The following is a 15,625-nucleotide window of genomic DNA, read 5'->3' on the forward strand; positions in this document are numbered from 1 at the left end:
GGGTCACACTAATTGCCAGTGAGTTTTTGTGCAGATGAATGACACTCACCAATTCAATTGTCGTAACTATTTCTACCTCCTACAAAGCAAGTCTGGTTTTATGAGCCAGTTTAGGTAGGAGTCTATTTAGATTCCAGGCAAAAAAACTTTAAACAACAGTTTTACTTCCACAATTAATAAGAAAATTGGGAGAAAGTTGCCACACTCATTGCTTTGTCTCATTTATCGGGCAATACAGGCCTTTCCCCACTTTGAAACTAAACAAAGTCTGTCCTGGTGACTGAATGGGAGACCTGGATGGCAATTGAGTCACTTGACATGGCCATCACCCCCGACACTATACTTATAAAAATATCTTTTAAAAAAAATTAAAAATATTAACCGTGTGTACCAAACTACACATACCCACAGTTATCTGCAGTTCTGTAGTCCTTTGTAACTTCAGCTATAGCTGCGATTTATCAGCAAAACAGCCAGAAATGCTTCTCTCAAGTGCCCCCTCATCTGTGCCAGCACTCCCCAGATGGCCTCCTCACCTTCTCTGCTCTCTCCCTTTCACCCCAGAGCACGCACACGCTGCTTCTGTGATGCAGTTTTCTTTCAGATGTCGGCTATTGGCGGCTATAGCCGAGGCTACAGAAAGCTTTGTGTTGCAAACTCGGTCCCTGGACCGCCTCCAACTCCCAAATTTCACAGAATGCTTTCTAGCGACCCCCACACCTCTACCCATGTCTGTTTTTTGACCTGCAAATAGCGTTTTATTGTGTTTCATGTTCCCATATCCTCGGTTATAGCCTCGAATATCTCTCCCATTGAGAGAAAAACAAGATGGCGGTCATTTCTGAAAACCATGATTCTGCCATGCACCATGGGAGATATAACTATAATTTTTGGAGCCAAGCTCCCCCTTCTCCGTCAAATTTTAAATTAAACACAGCACAGAATAACACCAAACCACGAATGGCGTGCGAGTCAACGCTTCGTGCACAAGTTGTTTCGGACCAGGTCCAAATTCATCCAGAGATTTGGGCTGTGCGCTTTGGCAAAAATTGCCCTTTTTTGTCTATGGGAAAATTATTGGGAAGCAGGCCGCACTTTTGGCAAAAAAACATTTTGGGACGCTTAATAATTTAAAATCTTTACGAATCTATGCAGTCTGGGGGGACCTGCAGACTTTAGATCAATTTAGAAATTTCAGCCAAATCTGTTACTCGAATCCTATGTGTCTCTGACTCACCTTAACTATAGGCCGGCTATCGCCACACTATACTAAGGATTCATTACATTGATATTTGCGCATCTGTCAGGTGGGGTTGGGTGGCGATTACGCTTTGAGTTTTCCTGTTGAGAGAGATGTCAGACACCATGTGTTCATAGCCCCCAAGCGGTTTTCACTATAAAATAATGATATAACAATTATTATTGCGGTATCACCCCATAATTTAGAGGCAAAAACTGCTGAATACAAAAATGCCCAATTTCGAAGTGCACATATCCATGCAGTTATATGTGGGGGGCTGGGCATGGGTTATAAAAAAATATTAGGGGAGTATGTGGGGGACTTCAGCGGGTCTCCCCCATATATAATTGCAGTGACATGTGCAGGGAAAAAAAGGAATCAACATTTTTGTGTCTGGCTTTTTTTTCCATAGTAATCTATTATTGCAAACCATCTGGCCTATGCTTCTACACTGAATGGTGACTGTATGTTGATGATACTGTTCTTTAATTTACAGAAACATCTGTGACGTCATCACCAACTTAACCTTTTCTCAAAATTATGTTTGAAAAGAGGCCTGGAAATGAACATGTAAAAATGAAGACCACGGTGTGCTTCAGTGATATGAAAGCACCTAGGTACATAACAACTGCCTAATTGTTTTTTCTTTAGAGAATTTGCCTATTAAAATTACCTAGGGATCCTTTTTTCTGGCAAGGGTGAATGCAGTAGACAGATTGATAAGAGCAATACTAATCTAACCAGAAGCAGTGCTGCTATTGCAAGATTAGAACATGACTGGGAAGATCTAAGGTCAAGGGTATTGTTGAAACATGACATATTGGATAAAGCTATGTACAAATCCAGAATCTTTCAGTGTATAAAGAAGTACCTCTTGACATACTGACTGATACAGTGAGTACCATTATTCACTGGTTTAAATACATCAAGAACACTTTTTTTTTTTGGCCTGAGGCGAAAATCACTAAAGGGATTAGTGTGACCTGCTATTCGGAATCCCCCAGCTATATTAATGAATGCTGAGTAAATAAACTGTAGGAAGCTAATAATTCTGGATGAAGGACGAACTATAGAAGAAATGTACGAAGAGTCAATTAACCCATATGGGTCTTTTGGGGAATATAGACCTATTTGGATTGTCTACAACCACATTTTGCACAAGCACAGTTTATCAAATTAGGATTGGGGTACAATTTGGAAAAATGGCATCCTAAGGTTTCTGATATTTGTCCTGCTTGAAATCGGTCAAAAGAAACGTCAAAATGCATTGCTTGTATGGCCTTTCTGAACAGATGTGTGAAAAAGCACACTTATGATGCTTCTAAACACCGATATCTCTATTACATGCAGAATATGTCTGTAAAACAACGCTCCATATGGTTGTGGTAAATACAATAGCTTGCTTTGTGTACAATACTTGGCTTGGGAGGAGTGAAACCCCGCATTTTGTATTTACTTTTTTTAAGCTACTTACCTATTGTGTTTTTATTATTGTATGAATTTGTTTTCAGGTGGAAATGCTAAGTTTAATGGAAACTTTGATTATTTTGATTAATGTGCCATGTCTCACCTTAATGTTCTAACTGTTAAGACTTGTTAAGCATTTATTTTTATTATTGGAATTTGTGAATATTTGATGTTAGTTTTTATGATGCAAAGTCAAAATAAAGTTTATGAATTGAGACAGCATGATAGTTCCCAGCAGCTAGCCAACATACACATATTTCTAAACAAGTAATGGCTAAATAATAGACGCGTCTCACAGGCGTAATTTAAAGTGTTCTCAATCATATAGGGAAATAAATTCCCCTATGTATTGCATATTACATTACATCTAATATGACATTTGAAATGCTGAAGGTGTTCGCAATTCAACTAAATTGGATAACAAGAGTGGTGAGGAATGGAGAAGAGTTTTACCTGTAACACCATTTCTGAAAGAAGAACTGTTAACGGTTTAAAAAAAGAAACCTTTCACTGAAACCAACTGGTACATTTATTGGATGCATTACATATTGTAGATCGCAACACCATATGAGGACCTCACAATAAGTCCACCTCACTTCCAGTCTTCCATCATTACATTTTTTCATTAGTGAAAATCTGCTCACAGAACAATGTGAAGTCATTAACACAATGTATTACTTCATATAATTACCTAACTTACAAGAGCAAGAGTAGAGGTGCAACACAACTGTAAGAAGCCTATTAATCCCAATGGATAACAATGGAAACAGTGGGGGTTCATCCATACAGGGTTGCAGGGCACTGCCCTACTGCTAGCTAGGGAAGAACCAGAGAGGGCTCCACCCGCTACAACAGGCAACTGAGCAGACTTTCTTGAGCTTGCCTGGTTTGTGGGGAAACACGGTTTCCCAGTGAATTAATTTCCCTTAATCCATAAATGCCCAATGGCTTTTGGAAGGCCAGGCCCGTTTTGTTCACCATCTTTGTATGGCACATTTTGGATGCAGGCTTTGGTACTCCCTGCCCTTTTTCTCATAAAGGGTAACTCTTGCATATCCCCTCTCGTTGAAGACTCCAATGGTGCCAAATTTGCCCTGCCAGCACACAGTGGAAGGATCAGAGCGAGCTGTTGCTTGCCATTTCTCAATGTTCCCTGCTTCCTACCCATAGGTGTTACTAGATTTGGAAAATATCACTAATGTCGGGACTGTCGGGCCCCGGGGCTAGCTAGCCTTTCAGTTGTAGCCCCTGAGCTTCTATTGGGTTACAACCAAAAGACCCGGTGCTATAGCCGCCTCAGTCCCCCTTAGCAATGCTCTGTTCCTACCTCCAGATCATCCTTGGGAAGCTGGTGGTGGTTACACAGAGGTAGGGTCCTGAGGTGATGGTGGGCTGGTGATGATAGGACAGATATGTTTAAAATAAATGGTGTGCTTGTGTGTGTTGGTGCATGTATATATGTGCCTTAATGCAAATGTTTGTGTGCGTATGATTTGTGCGGATGCATGTGAATGTGTGTGAATAAATGGTGTGCGTGTCAGAGGCTTGTGGGCAAGAGGGGTGATGGAACTGGGCATATGTTTGTAGTGCAAGGGGAAAGGAGGCTGACGTAGCAGAGTGAGTGCAGTGCTTGCATTCTAAGGGGGCACAATAAAGATCCAAGGGAGCAGTGCACATGCTTTTGGTGCCAGCATGGGGCTATCTTGGTAACAATTTGGCACAGCTGGCATGAAAACAGTCAACATGCATGTGTGCTCAAAGTGGCGATGATGGCATATATTGACACCCCTAGCATGTCTTCATCCAGTGGTAATGCTGACACTATTGAACATAGATAATGTGAATTCTAACAGTGTCAATACTAGTGTCTACCGGAGCAGCCAGCATGATATCTTCCCACAGCGATAATACTGCCAGAACTGCCCCTTTTTCAGTCATACTTTATCAGTGTTAATACTGGAATTTCAGTGTTGTTACCATGTGTTTATTATTTATAAAGCTCTTTGGATAAAGGTGCTATATAAATAACCTCAAATAAATAAATAAATACATTGTTGAGTACAGCCAATTTCAAGAATGTGTGTTGTTACTATGGCAACACTGGCATGTAAAGTCACAGTCAACTTGAAAACAGCTTCTTAAAGAGCCATTATTTGCGTTATTAAGCACAGCCAACATGTGTGTGTTTGACCATGTTTACCACAAAGGGGGATAGTGGGGGTGATTATATGATCCAAACCTGTTAATTACAGAGTGTGGAAAAAGGTGACAATATAGAACATATAAAGTCATATTCTTGGAAAATTGAATACTCTCTTCTAACTAATACCATACAAAAAGTTGCTAATATTAATCACACAAAAGTGTGAAGTGTAAAGTAAACAACAATATATGTATGAAACATGAATGTACTTCTAATTATTACAAACGCATGTGCTAAACCAAAACATGGGCTAGTATAAATGAATACATAAAATATGATACAATCACAAGGAACCAAAAGTGTGAAATATAAAGCACTGTAATGCAGCATACATTCATACAGAATCCCCTCCGAGAAGCATTTAGTCACATACATGTATAACCAACAACATATACACAGCAAATACAATCTTCATATATGCAAAGTCTTAGGGTGCCCAAAATGTTTTAAAGACAAAAATGCCTGGAAACATAGTTGTCAGTACTGAGACCTTCATCTTGATGTGGAGATCTAGAACAACTTGGGTACTAGAGTCTCACAGAGTTAGAGTCTCGTTCATGTGTGTAGTTACTCTCAGGCTATGCCACTCAACATCAGTGGTTTATACCGACATGTTTCATTATCAATAGGCACTCTGAGAACTTCGTAAAAGGGAGGGCAATGTATTTTGTCCAGAAACTGTAAAAGATGAATAGTGAAAAATAGGTAAGAGAAGTGTAGGAGTAGCACAATGACTAATACATCTAATCAAGCAGGAGAAGCAACTCATACCTATCCGGAAAAGATCCTCTATCAAAATCAATACTGGGAAATCACGCCCGGTTTAATTCAGGGAGGGTTTGAAGCTCCTAAAAAGTCTTGATGGATATTTGGTTCAGAACATATCTGTGTACAGTAACACATAATAGAATAACAGTGTCCTAGTCTGATCAATTAGCAATTCTCATATAGCCACATTTGGGCGAATTGTTAGAAGAAAAGTGGTAAATGAAGGATCATCAAGGACCTCTAGTCGTCAACATGGAAAAATGAAATGGGCTTTGTCCCTGTAATCAATCTGAGTACGAAAATAAAGGTTAAAGTTACATTCTGAGCGTTGCAGGGGGATCTGGATAAACAGACGCATCTACAGTGGCACAGGAGGTAGGTAAATTAGTCTTTTTCCTTCTCGATGATTCTGTCTGCAGAAAGTCAATATTAAGGTCGATTTTGTGATTCAGTTATTTAAAGGGTTTAAAAATGCCTGCGAAAGAGAGTGCTGGTCGCAAATAGCATAACGGCGTCATTGTGACATCATGGTGTATGCGTCCGCATCACCATGAATTCTGTGCATATCGCGAACAACAGAGCGAACATATAGTGAAGTGCTAAAGTGGGCATTTCAAAACAAACAAAAAATATAAACATTAAGAACATGCTAAAATGGGTTTATAGTCATTCCATCGACAGCCAAAGCATCTAATGCCATACCATCTAAAAAAAGCATCAAAAAAAGAAGCATCTAATGCATTTTTTTATTTTTATTTTTTAAGGGGGGTCCCTCCATCCCCCATTTTTTAAACTTTAAACCCCATTTTATTAAACTAAACCTTTTACCATCTAAAAAAAATGCATTAGATGCTTTTTTTAGATGCTTTATTTTAGATGGTATGGCTGTCGATGCTTTGGTTGACGATGCAATGACCAGATACCGCTAAAAAGATGAAGAGGTGAGCATTTTCAATGAAACAACAGTTTGATTGTTTATAGACAGGTGTGCTGGAATTAATTTGGAGGTACCCTTTCTGAATAAAGATATTAGATAATAAAGCCAAGACTATAAGGAGATACATAGTAAACCAAGAAGTTATAGGTGTCTAATATGAAAACATGCGCATATGTAGGAACCATATCGGAATGGCGACACAGACCAGACTAAGGTAAAGTGAGACATGGGATGTTCAAAGAATTGATATGACTTTTTGTGAGAAAGATGATCCTTTTTTCAAATCCTGACAGAATCTGTTCATCTCTTGTTTTTTCATGGAGAATGATTTTCTTAAGAATAGTCCACTTCATGTAATTTTCAATATGTGTTTTATCAACAATATGGCAAGTCAGTGGTGCTGTCAATATTTGATTCCGAATGCAACTACAGTGTTCAAAAGGCATGTTGTTTGGCTCTGTAGTAGTTTTTCCTATCCATTGGAGATTGCATAGACAGTGTATAACATAAATCACCCTAATGGTATTTCAGTTGGGAAAGGTAGATTGTTTTGAGGGATTGTTCGGCATACAGAAAATGTGCCACAGGGTGCATGTCCAGTAACAAGAGGGAGAATGAATGTCCATCATCTGCGTTGTGTGGTTGGCACGCCTTGCTTCGTGATGTCACTTCTCACAGGCTTGTTCTGAAATGAGCTGCTTTAAAAAAAAATAAAGCAAATTTAGGTTTGACAAGTTTGCTATTCCCACTATTCATGATGTGCCAGTGTTGGTTAATAATATTCTTAATCTACCAGAATTTGGTAGAGAATTTTCTGAAAAACACCAGCTGTTTTTCCTTGTCCTCTGGAGACTTGCCAGCTAGTACTGCCTCCCTGTAATTATTGGAGGCTCTTTTGTAGGATTGTTTCACAAGTGTCTCAGGTTGCCATCGTCTAATAGGTTTCTAACAAAGACATGCGGCATCAAGTACTTTTTAAGGTGTTCTAGGCGGGATGAATCAAATTTTAGGAGTGAACATTTATCAGTTGGTTTTGGTATTGTTCCATACCTTGGTCCTGTGACTTTTTATAGATTGTCTAGGAAATTGATTTCTGGATCATTGACTTTGCAAGTAAACGTAAGATTATTATACAAAGTGATGTCTCTTGGTGGGCCTTTCCATAGAATAAAAACGTCATCAAAGTAGCTCTGCCATGTAAACCGATGCATGCCAAATGGATAGCCTTAAAGTGGCAATGCTGTGCACATTGCAATGACAAGAATGAAAATGTATTCTTACCAATACAATATTGGTTTTAATAGGCATGGATAAGATGTTTTTTAGGGAAATGACAATACTGGCCTAGATTGGTACAACCAGCATGGCAATGTATCTGTTCAGTGACAATATTACCATAACTGGCAATAGTCAATTTGAGTGTGCTCTTACAGTGGCAATACCTTTGCATATTGTTAATCCAGCAAATAATTGGATTATTACAGTGCCTATTTTGGTATTGTTAGGCACAGCAAACCTGACTGTGCCAAAACTGCCACTTTTGGCATTAGGAGGCACATCCAACATGATATTACTTCAATTAAAATACGGCTATATATTGGCATACTCTGCATGACAATGTGTCCTGCAGTGGCAATACTCGATGACAAGACTGTCTGCGGCAAAGACCTTGCAGGACAAGGCTGACAAGGCTGCAGAAGACGCTGACCGTTGATAGATAATACGTTGCACCTAAATCCACGCATCCAAATCTTTAAGAACCCAGGATCAAACCCTCTGTGGCAAACACCTCGCAGGATAAAGCCGCAGTGTTGTGCAACGCATGTGCACAGGAGACCCTGCCCTTCGGTGCATAATACGTTATGCCTATGTCCATGCATCCAAATCTTTAAGAACTGAGGATCTGGCCCTCTGTGGCAAAGCCCTCACAGGACAAATCTGTGGTTTGTGTGACAAAGGTGCGCGGGAGAAGTTGTCCTTCAATATGTAATATGTTGCACCTATGTCCACGCATCCAAACCTTTAAGAACCAAGGATTGGAAAGTCTTTGGCAAAGCCCTCACAGGACAAGGCTGCAGTATAGTGCGATGCAGGTGTTTGGCGGCTAGGGGGTAGCGGTGCAGAGTGCAATTTCATGGCGCAGCCATCGACCATAAGCGACCAAAAGGTAAGAAATGTGTGGGAAGGGGGAGCAGCCATTACTGCTCTCTATTAAACTTCCTGGCCTTCGTGCGTACTTCCACCTAACCGTCTGACACAATGTACTCTTTATCTGTGAAACCCTATGCTCTCCCCTCCAGTGGTTAGCTGTACTTTGTGTGTTTGTGTCCTTTCTCTAGGTCCCCTCATTTGTGGTTACTATTGTACTGTGATCTATGTCCTTTAGGCTTTCTCCCACTCTCTAGGTCCCCCCTAACTCTGGCAACTGTTGCACTGTGATCTGTGTCCCTTAGGGTCTCTCCCACTCCCTACCTCCCCCCAACTGTGGTTACAGTTGTACTGTGATCTGTGTCCCCAGGTTCTCGCCCACTCTCTAAGACACCACCCCGCTAGGGGCACCATTTGTACTGTTGAGTGTACCTGTCTGCCCTGTCTGTGTGTTCCCTAATGTGTGACCCCCTCTCCCCTCTGTGAATCATGTGTTGCGCAGCAAGGCCTGTACATCTCTCCTCTCTGTTTCGCGCCCTCCTCCTCCTACTTCCACCTCGCACCCTCTATGGTGTTTTCCATCTCTCCTATCTTCTCTAAATGCTACTCTATCTCCTATCCTATCCCTCTCACTAAGTCAGGAAGAAAAAAGGAAGGAAAAAGTTCAAGAGAGACATCTTGGTCTCCAACCCAGGCCTCCCTATCACTGATACCTACATAAGTGCTTCCTCCAGACAGACTCTCACCGACATCCCTCTCCAGACCTATCGACCCCTCATATGGTCTCTGTTCTCTCTTCTTTTTCCTCCTCTCCCATTAATGTGGCAATCAGTGGGAGATCCTCTTGGCCTCCTTTTACTTCCCCAAGACCAACATTAATGTCTATTTGAATGCCACTGTCATGGTCCAGGGACCTCAGTCCAAGTACCTCCTTTTTGAGAGGTGTCTCCCTCATCATTTCAACTTCCTTCCTTCTCCTGCTACTCCTACCAGCATCTCTCTGGCTCCTCTGCCACGCCCATCTTCCGCCACATCTCTGGCATCCTCATCATTGTCTCTGGCTGCTTTGCCATCTCCTTCTACCTCCTCTGTCCACTCTTGAGCTTCTCTACCACCTCCACAGTGCGTACCTCAAGCCTGTACCCCTCCACTGAAGTCTTTCAAATGTGACAACCGGCTCCATGTCGCTACTCACTACTCTCAACTCTCACCCTGCTGTCAAACACTCCTCTGACATCTGCCACCTCATCAAAACCCAAAACCAACCATCCCAGAGGTGGAGTAGCCCTGATCTTTCTGGAATGGGTCCCTTCTTCTGTCATTCCTACGCGGGTTCCCTCCTCATTTGAATGCCTGGTCTGCAGGCTCTCTCTCCTGGCCTCTCTCTGACTATGGCCACCATTTACAGGCCACCTTGCCACTATCATTAGAATCCACCTGAAGCCTACCTCCAAGTCAACTCTTGGTATGACTCTGACATCCCCACTTTGAAACCCAAGTGTGGGGTGGCTGAGAGGAAGTGGAGGGCATCGGTGCATCCTCTGACAAACTGGCCCGCCGTATGCTCCAAAGGCAATACAGACTCTTTGTCCTGTCCAAGAAAAAAGCCCACATCCAAGCCCATGTTTCTGTGGCCTCTAACAACACGGCCAAACTCTTTAAAATCTGCAAGGACCTGGCCAATCCTTCTGCAGTCTCCACCTCTCCTGTTCCCTCCCACATCCTCTATACGGCTCTGGCCTCTCACTTTGCCACTAAACCTCAGGACATACTGTGCTATCTCTCCTCTACCTCTCCCTCTCTCAGCCCCCCCTCTGGCAGCCTCTCCCTCTCCTCATCCTTTCTCCTCTTTGGCATTGGCCAATTTCTGCAACCACTCTTTTGCCACTGGAATTTTCCCCTCTCCACTCAAGCACTCCCTTGTGCACTGCCTCCTGAAATAGCCTTCTGCCGGACCTACCTGTCTGGTAAACTGCAGCCCAATCTCTATCACTTCTTTCCTGGGAAAACTCCTGGAAAAGCTGGCCATCTCCCAGCTTACTCTTCACGCTGAATTTGTTGGTTGGGTTGTCTCCATGACATCAGTCTGGCTTCAGAGCAACCTGAGGCATGGAAACTGCTCTCCTAAACACCCGTGAAGATCTGCTCACTAATCTCGATTCTAGCCTTCCTTCTGTCCTCATCATCCTTGACCTTTCCTCTACTTTTGACATGGTCAATCCCGTCATCCTGATCAATCGTCTCTGTGAGAACCTGGGCATCACGATCAGGACTCAGCGTGGTTGACCTCCTTCCTCCTGTTCCGACCCTCCCAGGTCCAACTTGGGTCCTTTCTCTCCACACCTCTCTCTCCACATGTGGTGTTCCCCAGGGCTCTAACCTCTCGCCTTGGCTCTTCAATGTCTACTTGGCCCTTTTGGTCCACCTTATCTCTGAATTCCAAGCAGAAGACGAGGTTACTATCCCAGTACAGGTGTGAACATTTACAATACCAATCAAAATAAATAGAGGTTGAATCCTGATAAATCAGGAATCATTTATGAATTTGAAATGCACCCTGGAACAACAAGGATTGTCCCTACATCCAACACAATGAGTTAATCTAAATGACAACATCATTTGAATACTGGCGGTTAACAGCAATCCTCAAAGTGTTACTTTAAGCTAAGACACCTCTTTTGAAATGGTGGTCTACTACCAATACTATTAGATTGATTTAGGAAATGCAATTATAGGTCTGATTTCTGAAGATTGCTAAGACAAGACTGACAGTGTCTGACCACAAAAGATTTACACCCGGCAGGGCGGACATTTTTTGGTGTATACTTCATACCCCTAAGTGGTAGAATACATTTCCTGTGACATCTTGAGAAATTAAAATAGTAGTATAAAGAGTTAATAATAACTATCTCGAATCCATGGGAACCCCTTTCCAGGTAAACGCCATCAAAAGAGATCTCCCCACCCAACTGGAGGATACTACTGAAATATCAAACCTATGGTATTTCTGGTTTCCCGGCAGATGGTTGAAGATCAGATCAGTCTGGCCAATGCCTATGAGACGGATGACCAACAGCAACAACTGGGATAAGTGTTCCTGGATTCCCAGAATATCTTTTCAGTTGACTCCTATGATTGTGTTCATGCAACTATTTATTCAACCACAATACTCATGTGTTTTAAGACAATACTGTTAGCATCTCACATGCAGGGAATCACTCATGGAGATTATTAGAAATCTTGAAACCGGTTGAATAATTTGTCACATCTGCAGTACTTTTAACACTTCAGTATTGGGGATCTTGCAGCAATATACTTGAATTCATCGATCTGAGCATGTTCCATAGTTTACCTCTATTAACCTTATCAAAGGCCATACTCAGATCCACGAAAGCCAGATATATGGGCTTTTGCTTACAATATAAGGATTGAGCAATGGTGTGGTACAAATTCAGTATCTGTTCATTTGTTCCCAAGCCAATGTAGAAAACCCAATTGGACGTCGCTCAGTATTCCACTATCGAATACCCATTGCTCCAGTTTTGCCGCTATTATCTGCCCAAAATGTTTCTATTGAGTGCCCAAAAGGGAGATTGGTCTATAGTAAGATGGTAGGTGTCACCTCCCTTTTTTATACATTGGGTATATAATTTCTCTTTTCATAGAGACTGGGTAATTGAATTTGATGGCCACTGCATTGAAATATTGTGCCATCAATGGAGCCCAAATACCCAAGAAGAGTTTCTCTACTAGATATCTTTCTTTAATGAAATAATTACAAATCTCTACATTCATGAATAAATCTCTTTTGTTAAAAATGACACATGCAGAATTGATCATTTAAAAAGACAAACACCACTTATTTACATCGAGTTTCAAATTTCTCACAAGATCCATCCTTATAGAACACAGTATTATGTGATTAATCGCATAATTAAGACTGATTATGATCTGAACATTCTAAAATCTATAATCCATTTATAGCAATTAATGTACAGTTGCTTTGAATTACTTCAATGCATACCATACTTAGTATACCTGGATATTCTTATTTATTGAGACATGTACATGGTCGTTATAGGGGCTTCCAGACCTTTATGTGAAATGTGTTGGTCCACCTCTCAAGAAGTAAGTGCACATTTTCCTGTAAAGCAAGTGTATTGTATACAAACGGCCGGGCGGGGCTAGATGACTCCTTAGAGATTCTTGAACCACACAAGGTTACACCTTATATACATTATTGCAACATTATTTAACGCTTCCACATATTCGTTACAAAGTCATCCCCCAAACATGATTCATTAACCCTATACAAGAAAATCTAATACCACTCAGTTCCCACGCTCACATTATGGACGCATTATGATTATAATTGTTCTTTTTTACAACACGCTTAATACCAGCAAGTGGTTTCCAAGCACAGGATCGGGATTTTAACCTGTGTTGCGCTTCGCTGTCTTCCTTCCAAGACAAACGTGTTGCCCCTGAGCTATCCTTCCTGACCGCCATCCCCTTTTGAAATATATTTGCATTAACTCATATTTATAGCACACCCCTTTTTGGGATCTTTCCCTAGTCAATCTTGACATCATCATCTGGTTATATATTCATGTGCAACACTGTGGTTTGTGTACTGTGCCAGAAAACCAGGTCCAATTCCCAATAATATCTGTTGTACATAATTTAATTTCTCTTCTTGACAGAGAATATGTATTTTCCTTTGATTTATTGGCATGTTTAAAGGCCTAAAGATTGTGAACATTTTCCAGATTCTTAAGCTGCTTGCTAGACATGAATATATCAAATCCCATAGCTCATAATCTATCAATGAATTGTTGGATAAGATTCACGTTTGCAACGACATTGAAATGCCGCACAGGTTCTTGTTCAGTTTCAACATTCTTTGTCACATGGTAAGAAAACACTAGAGTTAAAACCGTTGAAGCGATCCCCTGCAATTCAAGACTTTTATGCAACAATTTGAATAATTTGGAGCAATTAATACAGACAAATCCAATATATTTACTGAAACACAATGCCCTTCCTTCAGCGTCACTAACCTGAGCGTGGGATAATCCTTTGGGCACTAGTTTTCAGTTATGAAATTACATACACTTAGTGGAACATTATTTTGCAATGATGGAATGAAATTCTCAGATTGATTCATTTTCAGACCAGATCTCAATGCATTGCTTAAATATTCTTCTCTACTCTTTGATAAAGAGGAACTCTCCTCTACCCCATGCATATTTGATGTTGAATTTGAGTGACTACTGCACCTGGTTCATGTTCTTGTGCACAGGAACCAGAGGATCTTCATCACTGGAGGCAGTATCGCAGCGAGGAGCAGAATCTGGACCAGGGATGAAGGTGAGTGAGAACTGTGTTTTGTATGTATGATTGTGTATGTCATGTTTGTATGCATGCATGTGTGAATGCGTGACTATATATGTTTTTAATTGTTATTCATTTAATGAAAATTACAAGGAAAAGAATGCATTTTTTACACAAAAATAATTACAAAATGTTTTAACATTGATTTACAGCGTGAAGGCCAGTGTCCTTAACAATGGGTGAGACGATGTGGATATGAGACCAGCTGATGCAGGGGAGTCAGAAACATTAAATTGGGACAAGGACAGTAGAGCATGATATACAAATAGGATAGTGGATGAAGTGCTACATTTTCAGATGAAGGGGTGGAGGATAAGTGATGTGATGTAATGGTGGTTGGGTGTGAGTGTGCAAGCATATGCTTTATGGATGCACATGCGAATGAGTGATTGAATGACATACAAATCGATCATAGTTATGTATAATGAGGGACTACCTTAGTTTTAGCTTTCCTTATTAGGGTACCCATTAACCGCAGGCAATGGATCGTTCCGGAGCCCTTGCAAAAGCTCATGTGAAATGTGCCCAGCAAGTTTATTTTGCATACCCACTTTTCGAGGGCATCTAATATTAAGGAGGCAAAGATCTTGCCAGAGACATTCAGTATTAGTAATAGTCTGAAGTTCTCAGGCAAATATCTCCTGCCTTTCTTATAGATGGAGTCCTGGATAGTGTTGTGCCATGAAGATGGAAATTCCCCCTCTTTACACACTTTCAAACAGAGTATGTTCAGGAGTTTTGTCCAGAGGTGTGGGGCCCCTGTCGCCCTAGAGTCCTTTAGGTGGTGGATTATTCCTATGATATCTTCCTGGTCAAAGTCCAAATTGATTTCTTTCATTGGCTGGTATCCATCTGATCTCTTATGTATGTTCTCCTATACCAGAAGTGACTTGTTTAGCTTTGGGGGAATTGAATGACCTTAGCAGTTTCCATATTTTCCTTAGATCTTTGTTCTTAACCACTGAGAGCACTGTGCATTTCTATGCGAAGATAGCCAACCTCTAACCCAGCTCCCACATGTATTCTTTACCTGCCTTTTAGCCAGCCCTAGATCGATTGAACTTGATGCAAACTTGTTTATGTGTCGAAGTTCAGCTCTCAATTCCCTTTTTCTCTCACATATAGCTTTATCATAGTGATGTCTGGCACCAGGTCTGGACAAAAGAGAGTAATTACCTTTCTGAGTATTCAGTTTTGTCATTCTCTCTTTCATCAATGCCTCAATTTCCTCCACTCTTAGATGTTTATTTTGGGCAGGAATTGCAGTTAGGTTCTTGCTAGCGAACTGTCTTGCCCTCTCTAGGCTTTTTTTTCAGACCAGGACATTCTATTCAGAGCCATATTTACATCTACATCACCAACAATGCCAGTTTCATACATTGGGGGACAGCCCTCAAATGTAAGTGAGATCAGGGCATGATGGCTACATCTGCTTTCAATCATCTATGGATTCAAAACCAGCGGTACC

This window comes from Ambystoma mexicanum, chromosome 4q (assembly GCF_040938575.1).
Source record: "Ambystoma mexicanum isolate Mex_15411 chromosome 4q, UKY_AmexF1_1, whole genome shotgun sequence".
Lineage (NCBI taxonomy): Eukaryota > Metazoa > Chordata > Amphibia > Caudata > Ambystomatidae > Ambystoma > Ambystoma mexicanum.